The 16,489-nt window shown below is 35.0% G+C and overlaps 1 pseudogene across 1 annotated transcript; it reads right to left on the bottom strand.

Annotated features, from left to right (window-relative positions):
* Window positions 1-2,287: 2,287 nt before the first annotated feature.
* LOC145139234 (zinc finger BED domain-containing protein RICESLEEPER 2-like) lies at window positions 2,288-16,489 on the bottom strand (annotated as a pseudogene). The gene is made up of 6 exons (XR_013721859.1): window positions 15,139-16,489; window positions 13,918-15,059; window positions 13,610-13,852; window positions 3,881-3,977; window positions 2,781-2,835; window positions 2,288-2,579 (listed from the first exon to the last, which is right to left on the bottom strand). The product of XR_013721859.1 is annotated as a zinc finger BED domain-containing protein RICESLEEPER 2-like (transcript).

Raw genomic sequence — 16,489 nt, 5'->3', positions numbered from 1 at the left:
TCTCAAATAAGTCACAAACACAAAGAACAATGGAGAACTATGAGAGAGAGGCTAGGAGGCACCAAAAATCGGCTAGGGTTTCTTATTGGAAGTCTTGGCCGATTTTGGCAGTGCTAGGGGTTACATTTATAGTGTGGAATTCCTACGGTTTTAACTTGTAAACCCTAATTCATTTACTTAAGCCTTTAAGCAATCCAATAACCATGTGACAGGCCCTTTGGACTAACTCTTCATGGACTCTCACATAGATTTAGTCCATCCCTAATCAACATGGATCATTAGCCCAAACTATATGTATTACTGATTTACCTAAATAGTCCCCGTTAATTTAATCAGCCTCTTTTGATCACTAAATTAATTCCAAATTAATTCCTAATCAATACCAATTAAAAAATATGATTTCTCAATTAATATATTATAAGAATAATATATTAATAAATCACAAATAACCTCTTTCTCAAATATCCATCCTATCAAATTGCTCCGGTGAAGGCAACCTAAAAGGACCATGCTACTATCGGGTCAAGTACATATCAATTATAGTTATGGGCTTAGACACCTAATCCAACATTATGCTACATAAGTAATTTCATACTTAAAAATAGTTTTGAAAGCAACCAAGCCCATGGTTGTAGTGAGAGAGAGATATACTAGTTAATGTTTATAGTGAGTCCTATAACCGAGCTATGTAACTGAATGTACCCCCCCCCCCCTACAAGGACGTTGTAGTAAAAATTGTAGACACCTATCACCCACTTCGATTGATCGGTCAAGGGTTGTAGCTAGCAACCGCATGTGGGGATGCCAAACCCGTATAGATCTATACATATGTATCTTGCTCCGAAGATTAACGGTTACAATAGTGTGGGTATGCTAAGTGTTTAGACTCAACTAATGAAAAACGTAACGTCTCACTAAAAATCCTTTAACTAAAAAGTTTGTGAATAACTCTCAGCCCTAACTTACATTGTGGGTAAGTTCTAGACATAATGAATATCGTTATATAAGTTTTATAAAAGCCGAGTATGTTTGACATATATGTAAAAGTGTAATGTGCTCTCTTTTATAAAAATGAAGTGTGAGTTCTAGTCAAAGGCGAGCTTACACTATGATCAAGGGTGTCCATGGACACCCCTTGTTCAGATTTTCCTTTTACAAATTGTATTCTATTTTTTAGTTAAACACCCTTGTGATTATAAGGACACACGAATACCCTATCTTGAAAGTCAACAAACAAAACTAATATTTTTTTAAAGATTTGATATTTATCATTTTGACATAATAAAAAAATAAGGGAAAAATGAAACTACTTTTAAGATGGTAAACAAAAATAAACAAATCTCTAACAGATAATAGAAGCTAGTTACCGATTTTAAATTTGTGATCTCATTAAATTATAGTAATAACAAAGATCAAAACTATTCAAGATAGGAACATAAAACCCTAAAGAAACAACAAATACATATTTTTGGTATTTGAAGCTTCTTGGGGAAAGTACCACGCTACCAAGCGTCTGCCCACGGACGACTCCACTCTTCTTCTTCGCACTTCGCCACTGTCCTCGGTGCCTCGGCCATCTCGCATCTTTTTTGCTTTGTTCGATAGTTCTTTGACTCTTGAGTAACTTGTAAGTACTTCTTTCTTCTTATCATGTGTTGTGGGTGGGTTTGTATTGTATAAAGTATACTGTGGGTTTATGGGGAAGGCACAAAGTAGGGTAACAAAAGTCTAGATGTAGTAGAGAATAAAAGTAAATAAATAATGGCAGCAAGTTGTTTCTAGTATAATTTTATTACTATGTGTCAGACCCGTGTAATACACGGGTTGATTTAAAAAAAGATTAAACATTAAAATGTAAATAAAAAATAATTTTTAATGTACAACTTTAAATAAAGAAAGGAAGAAACGTATTTATTGCAATTTAATATCATATATATGATATTTAATACTTTACATATATAAGTATATGATTTTAATTTTAAAAATTGAAACAAAACAAAAATTGACAAGTGGATAATATTTATTTCAAAAATACCACAAAATGACAAGTGTCAAAACTCATGAGAGATTGACACGTGGCAAAAAAAACATTCATTTATTAAGAAGGATTTTTTTTCATATTTGTTGTAATATCTTATATTTTGTTGATTTATTTATTTTGTATTTCTAATAGCTATATTTGTGATTTACGTTAAACAATCAAATAGCTTAAATTTGATTACCTTTATTATTTATTTTTTATGAAATACGCATTAGATAAAACTAGGGAAGAATCCCGCGTTGCGGGTGTTGGAGTTGCGGGGGTTGGAGGGTATTTCATAGTCATTTATTCAAAGTATTTCATAGTCATTTATTCAAAAACAGGAAATAGCAACAAAGTTTACAATGCTTTACGTTTCTTACCAAGTTTGTAGCGAATGTCAGGACAGCTTAATAAACATTTTACACAACACCTGATAAACATTTTAGAAGCCACCAGTTACACGAATAAGATCAAAAATATTTAAAATTATCTCTGTTTAAACAATAGAACCTTCAAACTTGATAAACTATTTTTTTAGTTCTGGTCACATGATAACCTGCAAAAAACATGAAACCATATAAGTTCTCTAAAAAAGAATTAAACGAATTCAACAATAGCCACTTTAAAGCATTGTACTTTTAGAAAGTCTTGACATTATGGTATCGTATCATAAAAAATCATTACACATTTCGTTATTTGGATATATATATTGTCTACATAATCATATAGTAAAAAAAATTAAGGAATCAAATGGTACCTCTTAAACTTAAAGCTCTTTTTATAACAGCTTGGAACCGTAACCTTTATACCACCTAAGCCATACACAAAAGAAGAAAAAAAACCTCAACAAAGTAGATGCAATCACTTTGTTAGCAAGAAAATAGAGTCGACATCAAAGTAGAAATCCATTATAAACAAAACAACAAAAGTACACTGTTATTTAAAAAACAATAAAAGTTCATTGCACTTGACACATAACCATATCAGGAGAGAAAACAACAAAAAAATGTGCTTGTGATGTTTGTGTTTTTTTTCAAAAGTGTTTTTAATTAAGTAATTAATTCATTTTCAGATTATATGGAAATTATAGCTTTCAATTTCATACAGTGCGTCCTGTTCAAACTCAAAAAGCATCACGATGATTTTCATATATTCCCTTACTAAAGGTCAAAATACGTAATTTATTCGATCTAATAACGAAATATGAAATTTACCCTTCTTAATCATTTAATATATATATATATATATATATATATATATATATATATATATATATATATATATATATATATATATACTAGATGTGTGCCCGTGTAAAGCAGCGGTGATAAATAGATCTTCTGGCGAATAGTTTTCTTACATGAAAATAAGTATTAGATTTTATTATTAGTTATATATAATAAAAAAATAACCACTTTTAAATAAAATATTTATGTTTAGAACTTATATTTACATTGATTGTTTATACATTTGATGTACATTAACTATTATAGGTGTTTAGTTTAAAAAATGTAAATTAATTTACATAAATGAATTTAATAATTTAAAATTGTCATTTTGCTTCAAATTAAATTTCTTAATAAGCTTCTTTAATTTAAGTATTCAAACTTTTGACAAGTATTAATGATTTATTTATGCATAATTAATTTGTATAAAAAGCTTTATATCTTATACCTCTTAAAATTTAAGATATGACTAACATATATATATATATATATATATATATATATATATATATATATATATATATCAAATCTGATTTTTTTAAGTTTTTTTCAACATTTTATAACCATTTTTTTTAAAAGCGAAATCAATTAAATTGTAAATTTTGAAAAAAAATGACCAAAATGCCATTACCTTCAAAATCGCAAGAACCTGGTTTATCTAATTCCCTTTCTTCTTACTATCACTCTCAACAAAAGCGTGCTTTTTATTTCCTTCCCGCAATTAATTGCTGCAATTGTCAACCATCAGGTAACTTTTTTGTCTTTCTTTAGGATTTAAAGATTCAATCATTGGTTATTAGGGGTGTAAACGAGCCGAGCCGAGGCCGAGCCTGACCAAGCTCGAGCTCAGCTCGTTTAATTTTGAGGAAGCTCGAGCTCGGCTGGTGAAAAATTAGTGGGCTCACGAGCCTAATCGAGCCTAAACGAGCCTCTATATATATATATATATATATATATATATATATATATATATATATATATATAGAATGTGGGAAACCAATAAAAAAGATAGTATGGACATGTTTGCTTATTTAGAAACAACATTAGACCCAATAGCTTTGGGTATTTGGCAAAGTAAAAAAGCACAAGATCCAGATGAAATTAATAAATTAAAAGCCTTAGGTGATAACCCATATAATTTTACTAATCAAATAAGAACATTAAAATCAAGAAGAGTAAACTTACAAGGAAAGATGTGTTGGATATAGTGTCTAAGTCCATAACTATATTTGGTATGTACTTGACCCGACCCGGCATGGTCCATTTGGGTTGCACTTCACCCGAACAATTTATGGATAATCGTTTGAGAATAGTATAAGTTATGATTTATTAATATATTATAAGTCCTAATATATTAATATAAAATCATATTATTTAATTAGTATTGATCTATAATTAATTTAGAATTAATTTAGAGATCAAAAGTATGACTAATTAAATATGGGCTCTTGTATTTATATAGTGTGGGCTAATGCTTATTTGGAATGGGCTAGGCTTGCATGGAAAGTCCATGGATACTCCATGGAGCTTTAACCCATGGATCTCATGGAAATGAAAAGACATGGGTATTAGGGTTTACATGGATCTAACCCTAATCCACCACACTATATAAAGGAGGCTTTGGTTCTTGAAATGGGACTAGTTGATGTGTGAAAACCAAGAGGGCCGATTTCAAGAAGTTTGTGACTATTCTCTCAAGTTTTCAAGTTTGTGGTGATTTGTGACTTCCATTTGAGGCATCCACATTATTGGTGTTAGGCTCTCAAACTCCAAGCAATCAACTACTACTACAAGGTAAGTAATTCTACTAGTTTTATTTGATTCAATTATCCCATGCCATGCTAGTTAGGATAAGAACCTTGGAAAAATAATTATTTGCATGTATCTTAGTCAAACATAGATCCAAGGTTTCTAGGGTTGCATGTACACCATAGGAGTGTTAGAATGCTCAAAACCCATCAGTGGTATCAGAGCCTGGTTTGTTTATTTGATACTTGATGCAAAAAAAAAAACTTGAAAATCGAAGTTTTGTTCAAAAGCTCGTATCAAAATTTCAAGTTTTGTATATGTACTTACGATTCTTGAAATTTTTGATATGAACACTCATAAACATATGAGTTTAGAAGATCATAGAAATTATGTGCTAATAATTGATTAGATTAATTCTTGATCTTTATGTGTTTTAATGGAGTCCATAACTAGTTCTTAAGTTATGGATAACCAAAAGTCACATTTATAAATAACCATTAAAAGAACACATAGGTTACAAAAAATGAAGAGTCTTCATTTTTAATAACCATTAACTCATAAGTTATGAGAAATGAAAAGTTTTGAAAGTTTACAAAACTTGCCCTCAAGTTTTGGAACATGTAAAGTCATATTAAAAACTTTAGTTCCAACCCCTAGAATTTTAAAAGTTAAAACTCAACCCTTATACTTTATAATATTATAAGTTTAATAATATTTATATATGTATAAGATCAAGTCGTCTTATCGCTAGTACGCCTCATTCACGAAGCCGGTCTATAAGGGGGGTATAAGGTTGTTGCCTATAAAATGACAACTTAATGGGTGTCCACTCTCACCCACCGCTTCCTTGATCGGTGGAGGGTCGTTAGCCGAACGGGTAGGACAAGGACTTATAAATTCTCATTAAAAGTATAATGATAATACTAAAGTAACTAAACTTTATTGAATTCCCAATCTTAGTTATTTTAGGAAAATGTGAATAAGGTGTTAATCCATGAAATTACACTTTACACTTTGTTTAAGTCGTTAGTGGAGCGTGTGTGGTTAATCGGCACACTAACTTGAACTTAACAAGGTAGGTAAAGGGTGGCTTAATATTTATCATAGTATCGATGGAGCGTGTGTGGTTAACCGGCACATCGATTGAGGGGTAATACATTAAGGGTACCAAGTAATTTGCATGGTTACTTCACACCTTGTTTTGTGATCCTCGGCATCCCAGTCACAAAACTTGAAGGGCACACTCGAGATTGAAACATGTCATTGAAGAAAGTTCAATGAATCTCAAAGAATCTAGGAGTTTCTAAACCAATTAAAACCTAATTAAATATTTCGTTTTTCATGGTGGAAATTGGTGAATCGTCATTCACCTACCTTCAAATATCTTATAGCTTAGATTACGGCATCCCTCTTCTAAGTTATAAAATATTGTGTTGGGTCCTAGCCTTAATATTACATTTGGGTGTTTTGTTAAGGACTATCTCTATATCTAATCTAATCTATTCCCTCTTCTTTTCAGATGTCTTCCAATAACAATGCTTCTGGCTCAAACCCTACTAGCTCCTTCTCTCTCATGAATCTTTGTGGGAGAGTCATCTTTGATGGGTCCAACTTTACAGATTGGATCAGAAACATCAGGATGGTCACTCGGTATGAGAACACAGAATATGTTCTCGACAAGGAGCTGAAGGTACCCGAGCCAACTGCTACTCCTGAAGAGCTTGCTGAATATGAGGTACATGAAAGAGATGCTACAAAAGTGGCATGCATCATGATGGCCACCATGACAGCCGAGCTCCAAAAGTCCTATGAGGACTATTATCATTTTGAGATGCACCAGGACTTGATGGACCGCTACCATCAAAGTGCTCGTCAAGAGCGATATGAAATAATCTCCTCCATGATAACAACCCGAATGAAGGATGGTGAACCCATCACGGGCCACATGCAGAAAATGCAAAGGTATGTGGACCGTTTACTGAAGCTGAATGTGAACTTCCCTAAGGAGTTAGCAATAGACATCATTTTGCACTCCTTGCCATCGTGTTATGATCAATTCCGCATGACATATCACATGAACAAGGAAGAAGTCACCCTCAGCAAACTTCAAGGACTCTTGAAGACCGCCGAAAGTGGTCTAAAGGGTAAGTCGGTTGTTACTACTCCTACTCCTACTCCAACTGCGGCCAATGTCTTGGCAATCGGGCATGGCAAAGGGAAGAAGAGAAAGAACCCTTCTAAGGGTACCAAGGGTAAGACCCTTGAAGGCTCCTCTTCAAGCAAAACCAAGAAAGGTTTTGTCACTCCTTCTGCTAACCCTAATGAGGCTGAATGCTTCTATTGTCATGAAAAGTCGCACTGGAAGCGAAACTGCCCAAAGTACCAGCAAGATTTGAAGGATGGGAAAGTAAAACCCAATCATACAGGTATATACACTATATTGTCTAATAACTCACCTCATTCTAAGTCTTGGGTCCTTGATACAAGTTGTCGTATTCACATATGTTGTGATTTGTAGGGACTAAAAAGAAGTGAGAATGTGGAGCAGGGAAAGATAAACTTGATCATGGGAAACAGAAAAGCTTCACCTGTCACCAAGATAGGAGTTTATTCCTTAGTGCTAAATAGTGGGTTTACATTAGATTTGAATAAATGTTATTATTCGCCAGAAATGGCAAGAAATGTTATTTCCTTTCATGCATTGTATAAACAAGGTTTTACCTTTTATTTTGATAATAATAATGGTAGTATTGATGCTTTCTTTAATAATGTTCTTTATTTTAAAGCATTACCTTGTGATGGCGTGTATGAAACTGTATTTGTTGTAGATAATCTAGGAAATAATGTATTGTGTATTAACTCTTCCACTAGCTTAGATAAAGCATCCTTATGGCATTGTCGTCTTGGACATGTAAGCAAGAAACGCATAGGCCAACTCCAAAAGGATGGAGTCTTGGAGTCATTTGACCTAAAGTCAGATGATAGTTATGAATCTTGTTTGCTTGGTAAAATGACAAAGTCACCTTTTACTGGCACTTGTGCTAGGGGTGAAGGTTTGTTGGACCTCATACACACGGATGTGTGTGGACCCTTCAGAACCGCCGCAAGAGATGTTAATCGGTTCTATTTGACTTTTACTGATGATTTTAGTAGATATGGATATGTCTACCTAATCAAGCATAAGTCAGAAACCTTTGATAAATTCAAAGAGTTTAAGCAAGAAGTGGAGAATCAGTTGTGCAGGAACATTAAGATGCTTCGATCCGATCGTGGTGGTGAGTATCTTAGTACTGAGTTCCTTGACTATCTTAAGGAATGTGGGATTGTCTCACAATTGACACCTCCTAGGACACCACAGTTGAATGGTGTAGCTGAGAGGCGCAATCGGACCTTGTTGGACATGGTTCGTTCCATGATGAGTCGAGCTTCGCTACCAATCTCATTTTGGGGGTATGCCTTAGAGACTGCCGCCCATATCCTTAATCTAGTCCCTACAAAGAAGGTTGCCAAAACACCTCACGAGGTGTGGACTGGAAAAGTTCCCAATCTAGACCACATCAAGATTTGGGGTTGCGAGGCTTTCATGAGACGCGAGACTCACGATAAGCTCGAACCCCGAAGCGAAAGGTGTATTTTCATCGGCTACCCACAGAAATCCTTTGGTTACATCTTCTACAGACCCAGTGATAATGTGGTCTTTGTAGCAAGAAGATGATTCTTTCGAGAGAGAGAATTCATGAGCCAAGGAGACAGTGGGAGGCAAATTGACCTTGAGGAAATTCAAGAGTCAAGTGGTGAAGGAACCTCAAACCCTAGCCCTCAACCTGAGGAGGAAACTCCTGTTGAGCCGACTGAAGAATCTATACCTCTGAGACGTTCCACCAGAGTTAGGAATGCACCTGAGCATTATTATGGTTTTCATATTACTGCAGAAGGTGAGACACTTATCAGTGATAACACACTGGTAAATCTGGATGAGCCTAACAGCTACACGGAAGCCATGGCAGGCCCTGAGGCTGCTAAATGGAAAGAGGCTATGGATAGCGAGATACAGTCCATGTATGACAATTAAGTTTGAAACTTGGTTGACAATGTACCTGATCGTAAGATAGTTGGGTGCAAATGGATCTTCAAGAAGAAGACCGACATGGATGGTAATGTACACACTTATAAGGCACGACTGGTTGCAAATGGTTATTCTCAAACTCCGGGAGTTGATTATGATGAGACCTTTTCACCAGTGGCCAAGATTAAGTCTATTAGGGTTTTGTTAGCCATTGCTGCATTTCATGATTATGAAATATGGCAAATGGATGTCAAAACCGCTTTTCTTAATGGAAACTTGGCTGAAGATGTTTACATGGTTCAGCCAGAGGGTTTTGTCAGTACAGAGTACCCCAGTAGAGTGTGTAAGCTCGAGAAATCCATTTATGGATTAAAACAGGCACCTCGCAGATGGAATCTTTGCTTTGATGAGAAAGTCAAAGAATTTGGCTTTTCAAGGAGTGAAGATGAATCTTGTGTCTATATCAAGGCTAGTGGGAGTATAGTCAGCTTTTTGGTACTGTATGTGGATGACATACTACTCATAGGAAATGACATCCCAACCCTGCATGAAGTAAAGTCCTGGCTTGGGAAGTGTTTCGCTATGAAGGACCTTGGAGAAGCTGCCTATATCCTAGGGATAAGGATTTTGAGAAACAGGAGTAAAAGACTAATTGGACTTAGTCAAAGCACCTATGTGGACAAAGTGTTGAAAAGGTTCAACATGCATAACTCCAAGAAAGGAGAGTTACCCATCCAGAGTAACGCCATATTGAGTAAGACACAAAGCCCTAGTACTGAGGCTGAGATAGCAGAAATGAGTCGAATACCTTATGCTTCAGCTGTAGGATCGATCATGTATGCTATGACGTGTCCTCGACCTGATGTAGCCTTTGCTTTGAGCATGGTTAGCAGGTATCAGGGGAACCCTGGCAAGGCACACTGGACTGCGGTAAAAAATATCCTCAAGTACCTACGGAGGACTAAGGACTGGGTCCTTACCCTCGGTGGCAGTGAGGACTTGAGAGTTGTAGGGTACAGTGATGCTAGCTTTCAGACTGACAGGGATAATTTCCGCTCTCAGTCCGGCTGGGTCTTTACTCTAAACGGAGGGGCAATTACTTGGAAAAGTTCCAAGCAGGAGACAGTGGCTGCTTCCACTTGTGAATCAGAGTATATAGCAGCAAAGGAGGCTATATGGCTAAAGAACTTCATCGGAGACCTTGGAGTTGTACCAGCTATAAAGGAGCCAATGGAGATTTTCTGTGACAGCAATAGTGCGGTTGTCTTAGCCAAGGAACCAAGAGATCATGTGATATCCAGACACATTGACAGATTATATCACTTCATCATACATTGAATAGAAGAAGGAATCCTCGTGGCAAAGAGGGTATCATCGGATGAGAACCCAACAGATCCTCTCACAAAGTGACTGACTCGGGCTAAGCATCTCCAGCATGCTCGGAGCATAGGGCTGAAGGATGATATTAGTTTTAGTAGTTAGATAATCTTGAAATTTGTAAAATGTAATTGGCATTTGATGATAAATAAAAGCTGTTATTTATGAGTAAAGTGTTGATATCTCTTGTCAATCGTTTACTATTATTTCTTTTTGCATGTTTTGACTTCCAGAATAATTATGTTGTGGTTTATATCATATTATTCAAACTCTCCACAGTCGGTCATATGTTGGAAGTAGATATGAATCAAGACTGTCATGGGTTGGCTTGTAGAGGTCTAAGATGTTAGACAAAGCGGGGCTACAGCACTCATTAGTGCTCATAAGTTATGAGTATTGGATTCAACCCACACTCACTTGTATCACTTCATGGAATTTATCTCGAGTGATCGTGAGACGGTAATATCATATAAGTCTTCAAACCTAGAGATATGATTTGTTGCCTATGAGTTGGTTATGCATTGATTCCACGAAAACGCATTGGTAACTCGATGTTATAAACCGTGCTTTTGTGTGTAGTTCAACAAGTAGTAGAGCAAACATATGAGTCGAAGTTTATCTGTTCCTTCTAGGATTAGAAGCGATATATGGGCCCCTCGATGATTTTGTTTTGACCTATGTACTGGGCCCGGTCAGAACTAAATTGATGTGTTCAGTTAAGTTCTATGTCAAACAAATCGGAAATCGGGAAACAAATGCTGGACAATAAGCAAGACCATGTTCCATGTATTTGTCCGGCTGATATCTAGAACAGAGGATTATATGATCACTTATCTAAAATGGCGCTTCATAGTTCAACAGAGTTTAAAGAGCTACGATTGCTGATCGGTTCCTGAAGTCATACTTGCAACTATAGTTATTAGACTTATCCAAGTGGGAGACTGTTGGATATAGTGTCTAAGTCCATAACTATATTTGGTATGTACTTGACCCGACCCGGCATGGTCCATTTGGGTTGCACTTCACCCGAACAATTTATGGATAATCGTTTGAGAATAGTATAAGTTATGATTTATTAATATATTATAAGTCCTAATACATTAATATAAAATCATATTATTTAATTAGTATTGATCTATAATTAATTTAGAATTAATTTAGAGATCAAAAGTATGACTAATTAAATATGGGCTCTTGTATTTATATAGTGTGGGCTAATGCTTATTTGGAATGGGCTAGGCTTGCATGGAAAGTCCATGGATACTCCATGGAGCTTTAACCCATGGATCTCATGGAAATGAAAAGACATGGGTATTAGGGTTTACATGGATCTAACCCTAATCCACCACACTATATAAAGGAGGCTTTGGTTCTTGAAATGGGACTAGTTGATGTGTGAAAACCAAGAGGGCCGATTTCAAGAAGTTTGTGACTATTCTCTCAAGTTTCCAAGTTTGTGGTGATTTGTGACTTCCATTTGAGGCATCCACATTATTGGTGCTAGGCTCTCAAACTCCAAACAATCAACTACTACTACAAGGTAAGTAATTCTACTAGTTTTATTTGATTCAAGTATCCCATGCCATGCTAGTTAGGATAAGAACCTTGGAAAAATAATTATTTGCATGTATCTTAGTCAAACATAGATCCAAGGTTTCTAGGGTTGCATGTACACCATAGGAGTGTTAGAATGCTCAAAACCCATCAAGATGTGAGAGGAGAAGCAACCAGAGTTGTATGTGCAGCAGCAGCTCTCTCTTTTCTTTTTTTTTTTCTTTTCTTTTTTGTATAAGGGATATAATATGAAGTGCTTGAAAGAACTAGGAATGTAAGAGATAGGCTAAGAGAATCGGAAAGAGAGTATTTAGAGAGACATGAGGGAATTAATAACAACAAAATATTCGATATGACGGTTTTTTCCGGGTTTACCGTTAAACCATAAACATAATATGAACAAGAATTAAAATCAAGAAGAGTAAACTTACAAGGAAAGATGTGAGGGGAGAAGCAACCAGAGTTGTATGTGCAGCAGCAGCTCTCTCTCTTTTTTTTTTTTTGTATAAGGGATATAATATGAAGCGTTTGAAAGAACTAGGAATGTAAGAGATATGCTAAGAGAATCGGAAAGAGAGTATTTAGAGAGACATGAGGGAATTATATATATATATATATATATATATATATATATATATATATGCTCGTTTAGGCTTGCGAGCCCATTAATTGAAGCTCGGCTTGAGCTCGTTTAATAAACGAGCCTCATATTTAGGCTCAGGCTCGTTTAATTCAATCTCGAGTCGAGCTTTTAACGAGTCGATCCCGAGTAGCTCACGAGTAGCTCGGCTCACTTACACCCTAGTGGTTATAATTAACGAATTACTTAAAAAAATTTAGAATGCATGAACACTGTTAGTTTTGAAATCTACAGTAGGTACAATCTTTATGGTTGACTTATGAGTAGATAAAAAAATATCTACATATAGTATTTTAGTAGAGTTAAGTATTAAAACTCGTAATTCTTGATTTAATTATAGACTTGATTAAATACCACTTACATATAAGAAGTTAAATGAGTTTTTTTTACTTTATTTAGATTATATTATAGGTTTTTGTGAAATTCCTTCTTAATCATTACAAAATAAGTTCTTTATTTCTTACCAGGTACTCTCGAATGCTTCTTAAGAAGCTTAATCTCATTGTTTTTCTATGGTCCTTGTCTTTATCATCCTGCTAAAACAACCCAAAATCAACAGAAACAGTTGATTGTTCGAGTCGAAATAATAAAATAATTGTCTTAAAAGCCCTTTTACCCACAAAAGGTTAGTATCAAATTCTTACTTAATATATTAAATTAATTTTATCATCAGTTGACTCATTAGAGTACAATTTCATTTTTGTTTAAGTTACTACCTGTAGTTGAAAAAACAATTAATTACCATTTAACAGATAAAGATTATAAAATAAAAGCATAGATAATTAACAATTGAAAGCAATAACGGTAAAAAGATATACATATAACCTCCTCTAAGCTGCTTTGGGTGAACTTTATTCCAAACTAAAGTCTAGTTTCAAGAAATATCAGTAACAGTTTAGACACCAAGGAAGGCCCATGCCTTCATAGAAACAACCGACAAACACAAACCATATAATAAAATTTAGTTTAAATACCAGGAAGTTAGACAGGCCTGAGTTGGTTCGAGTAATCGCTTCCTCCCAGTCCCGCTTATGGTTCTGTAAAAGAATAAAAGAAACAAAAGTTGCAAAAGCTAATATGTTTTAAGTTCAAACATAATGACATTAACAATAACAAAACAAGAGTTGCAAAAGCCAAAAAACATAAGGTGCCCTTTTGCATTTCACTCCAGTTAAGCACCAAAACATGTAGTGAGCCAATGGCAAAAACCTGTAATCCTGCACATACAACTTAAATAAATTTAAAGTTATCAAAAACTACAAGATTAGTTTTAGATGTAGACCTTATACATTGCACATTTGCGCCTTCATTCCGATCATCTTTGAACTTTTTTAGAGACACTGCATTTTTTTAGTTCTACAATCAATAAAGAAAAAGTTAATAATGCAAGATTATAAGTTTAAACTAAAAAATATATGCAAAAGTACATTCATCAATTTCTTGTATTTGTTCCCAATCTTCCTCAACTTCTTGTTTTGAACTTATACGCAACCAATCTTGAGTACATATTAAGGCTTCAACAATAGTAGAAGTTAAAGAACTCCTAAATGGGTCTAATACTCTCCCACTTGTACTAAACACTGATTCAGAAGCCACTGGTGAGACGGGAATTGCCAACAAGTCTCTAGCCATCAAAGATAATATGGGAAATTGTGGACTATTTACCTTCCACCATAACAGGATATCAAACTTATCGGAATCTTCTTCAAAATCTTCTTTCAAAAACTTCTCTAACTCGCTCTTGGAATCCATTGTTCCACTCATTTCCATTTTCAACTTCTCCCTCAATTTATTTCTTATGGTGGATTTTGAACTTGTATCATCATATGCAGAACGCGTCCCCAAGACTGATGAAGAAGTAGAAGATGTGGTTGAAGAACTTTGATCATGAATTCTCACATATTCATGATATAATTCTTCGAGAGCATCCTCTACAACTTTTTTCATTTTCTCCCCCTCCACTTGGCCATATACATCATTAAGTAATATACTCATGTAAAAAAGTTTGTTCCTTGGATCAAGAACCGAAGCAATATATAATAACATGTTCGTTTTTTTTTATATCGCCAAAGTACTTGTCAAATTTGTCTTTCATTATTTTTGCCATCTTAGAAAGACCCTCATCATTAGTATCAGTGATACAATCTTTCAATAACACAAGAATTGTGACTATATCATCGATAAGAGTGTGTGATGTCACATAAAGTGTCTCGGATACCTTTAAAGTAACTTCGTAAAACTGTTTTAGAAACCGAGCTAACTTTCTTGCATTTTCCCAATCAAGTGTTGTCGGCACTCTTAATCCCACCTTTTGAAGATCATCACCAAAATGCACATCCTCACGATCATATCTATTAAAAGCCCTTTCATACAAACACGTTGTTTCTAACATCAAATAGGTGGAATTCCACCTTGTTGGGACATCTAATACCAAACTTTTCGTTCTACCACATTTGTCCATTTCTGCATATTTTTTTGAAATGATCTATTCTTGATGAAGATTACCGAACCCACTTAACAGCACCTCTAACATTGTTAACCGATTGACTTACAAAGCCAATGTCATCATGCACAACTAAATTTAAAATGTGGGCTACACATCGTATGTGAGTACATTTTCCTTTCAAGACACACTTGTCCCAATTCGCAAATATTTTTTTCAAGTAGTCAATCGCGACATCGTTAGAACTAGCATTGTCAACAGAGATTGTCAAAACATTATCAATTCCCCATTCCAACAAATGGGTCTCTATTGCTTTCCCAATCTCAACCCCTCGGTGACTTGCTAAGAGGGAAAAGTTTAATACTTTTTTCCTTAACTTCCATTCATTATCAATAAAGTGAGCAGTAAGACTCATATAACTTATTTTTTGCATTGAAGTCCAACCATCAGTAGTGAGACATATCCTACCTATGTTTGTTTTAAGTATATCATGAACTTCTTTCTTTTTATCAAGGAACATCTGATACACATCCTTAGTGACAGTAGCTCTACATGGAATATGAAACAGTGGTTGAGACACAGTCGAATAATACCTAAATCCTTTACCCTCCACAAAATTAAAAGGGAGCTCATCTACAATGATCATGTGAGCCAATGCATCCCTGTTGGTTAAATTTCCATGCCAGCATTTTTTTTCATCACCAACACTTTGAAATGCAATTTGTGTTTGATCACTGCTCAATTTTGCCTGATAAATAACACATTTTCCTAAATGAGTTCGAACAGTACTTGTACCATTTGCTGTCGAAGTAGAGTATGCGGTGCCACAATGTTTGCATTTGCTCTTTTCAACACCAGTATCATCTATGAAATCATCGAATTGACGCCAAACATTTGCTCTTTTTTTGGTCGCTCTTCGTTTAACTTGTGGTTGTAAATTGTTTTGTTCTTCATTGTTGTTGCTTTCAAGATCGACCACCTCTACATCCTCCCCGGCCATCTCATCTTCAATATTGGATTCAATACCAGACATCATAGAGATTCTGAAAAAAAAATGATTACTAGATTAGGGTATAACAGGAGACCTTTGTGAACTTAAAGAAAAACACAAATTAATTTTTAGCATCAGAATTTTGGTATCTTCTTGTTCCAGAAATCGTATACACTTGCTGTTTTGAAGGCTTGAAACTTGAAATCGTAAACCAGAAAGCAGAAGAAGTGAGGAATTTTGAAATCGACGAAAATTTGGTGTGGTGCAATATCTAAACTGAAATTCGAGATCTGATAGTAATGGTGGTAGAGATGAAGATGTATGGTCCAGTAGGTAGAAGTCGCATCAGCATGGAGGTAAAGATGAAAAGGCATGGCCGAATGACTTAATCTGTAGCTTGGCTAGATTTCTTTGATTTGA

The sequence above is a fragment of the Lactuca virosa genome, chromosome 9 (assembly GCF_052849685.1).
Source record: "Lactuca virosa cultivar CGN04683 chromosome 9, Lactuca_virosa_CGN04683_v6, whole genome shotgun sequence".
Classification (NCBI taxonomy): Eukaryota; Viridiplantae; Streptophyta; class Magnoliopsida; order Asterales; family Asteraceae; genus Lactuca; species Lactuca virosa.
The sequence above is the reverse complement of the archived record's forward strand: the minus strand, read 5'-3'. Positions and strand labels throughout refer to the sequence as shown.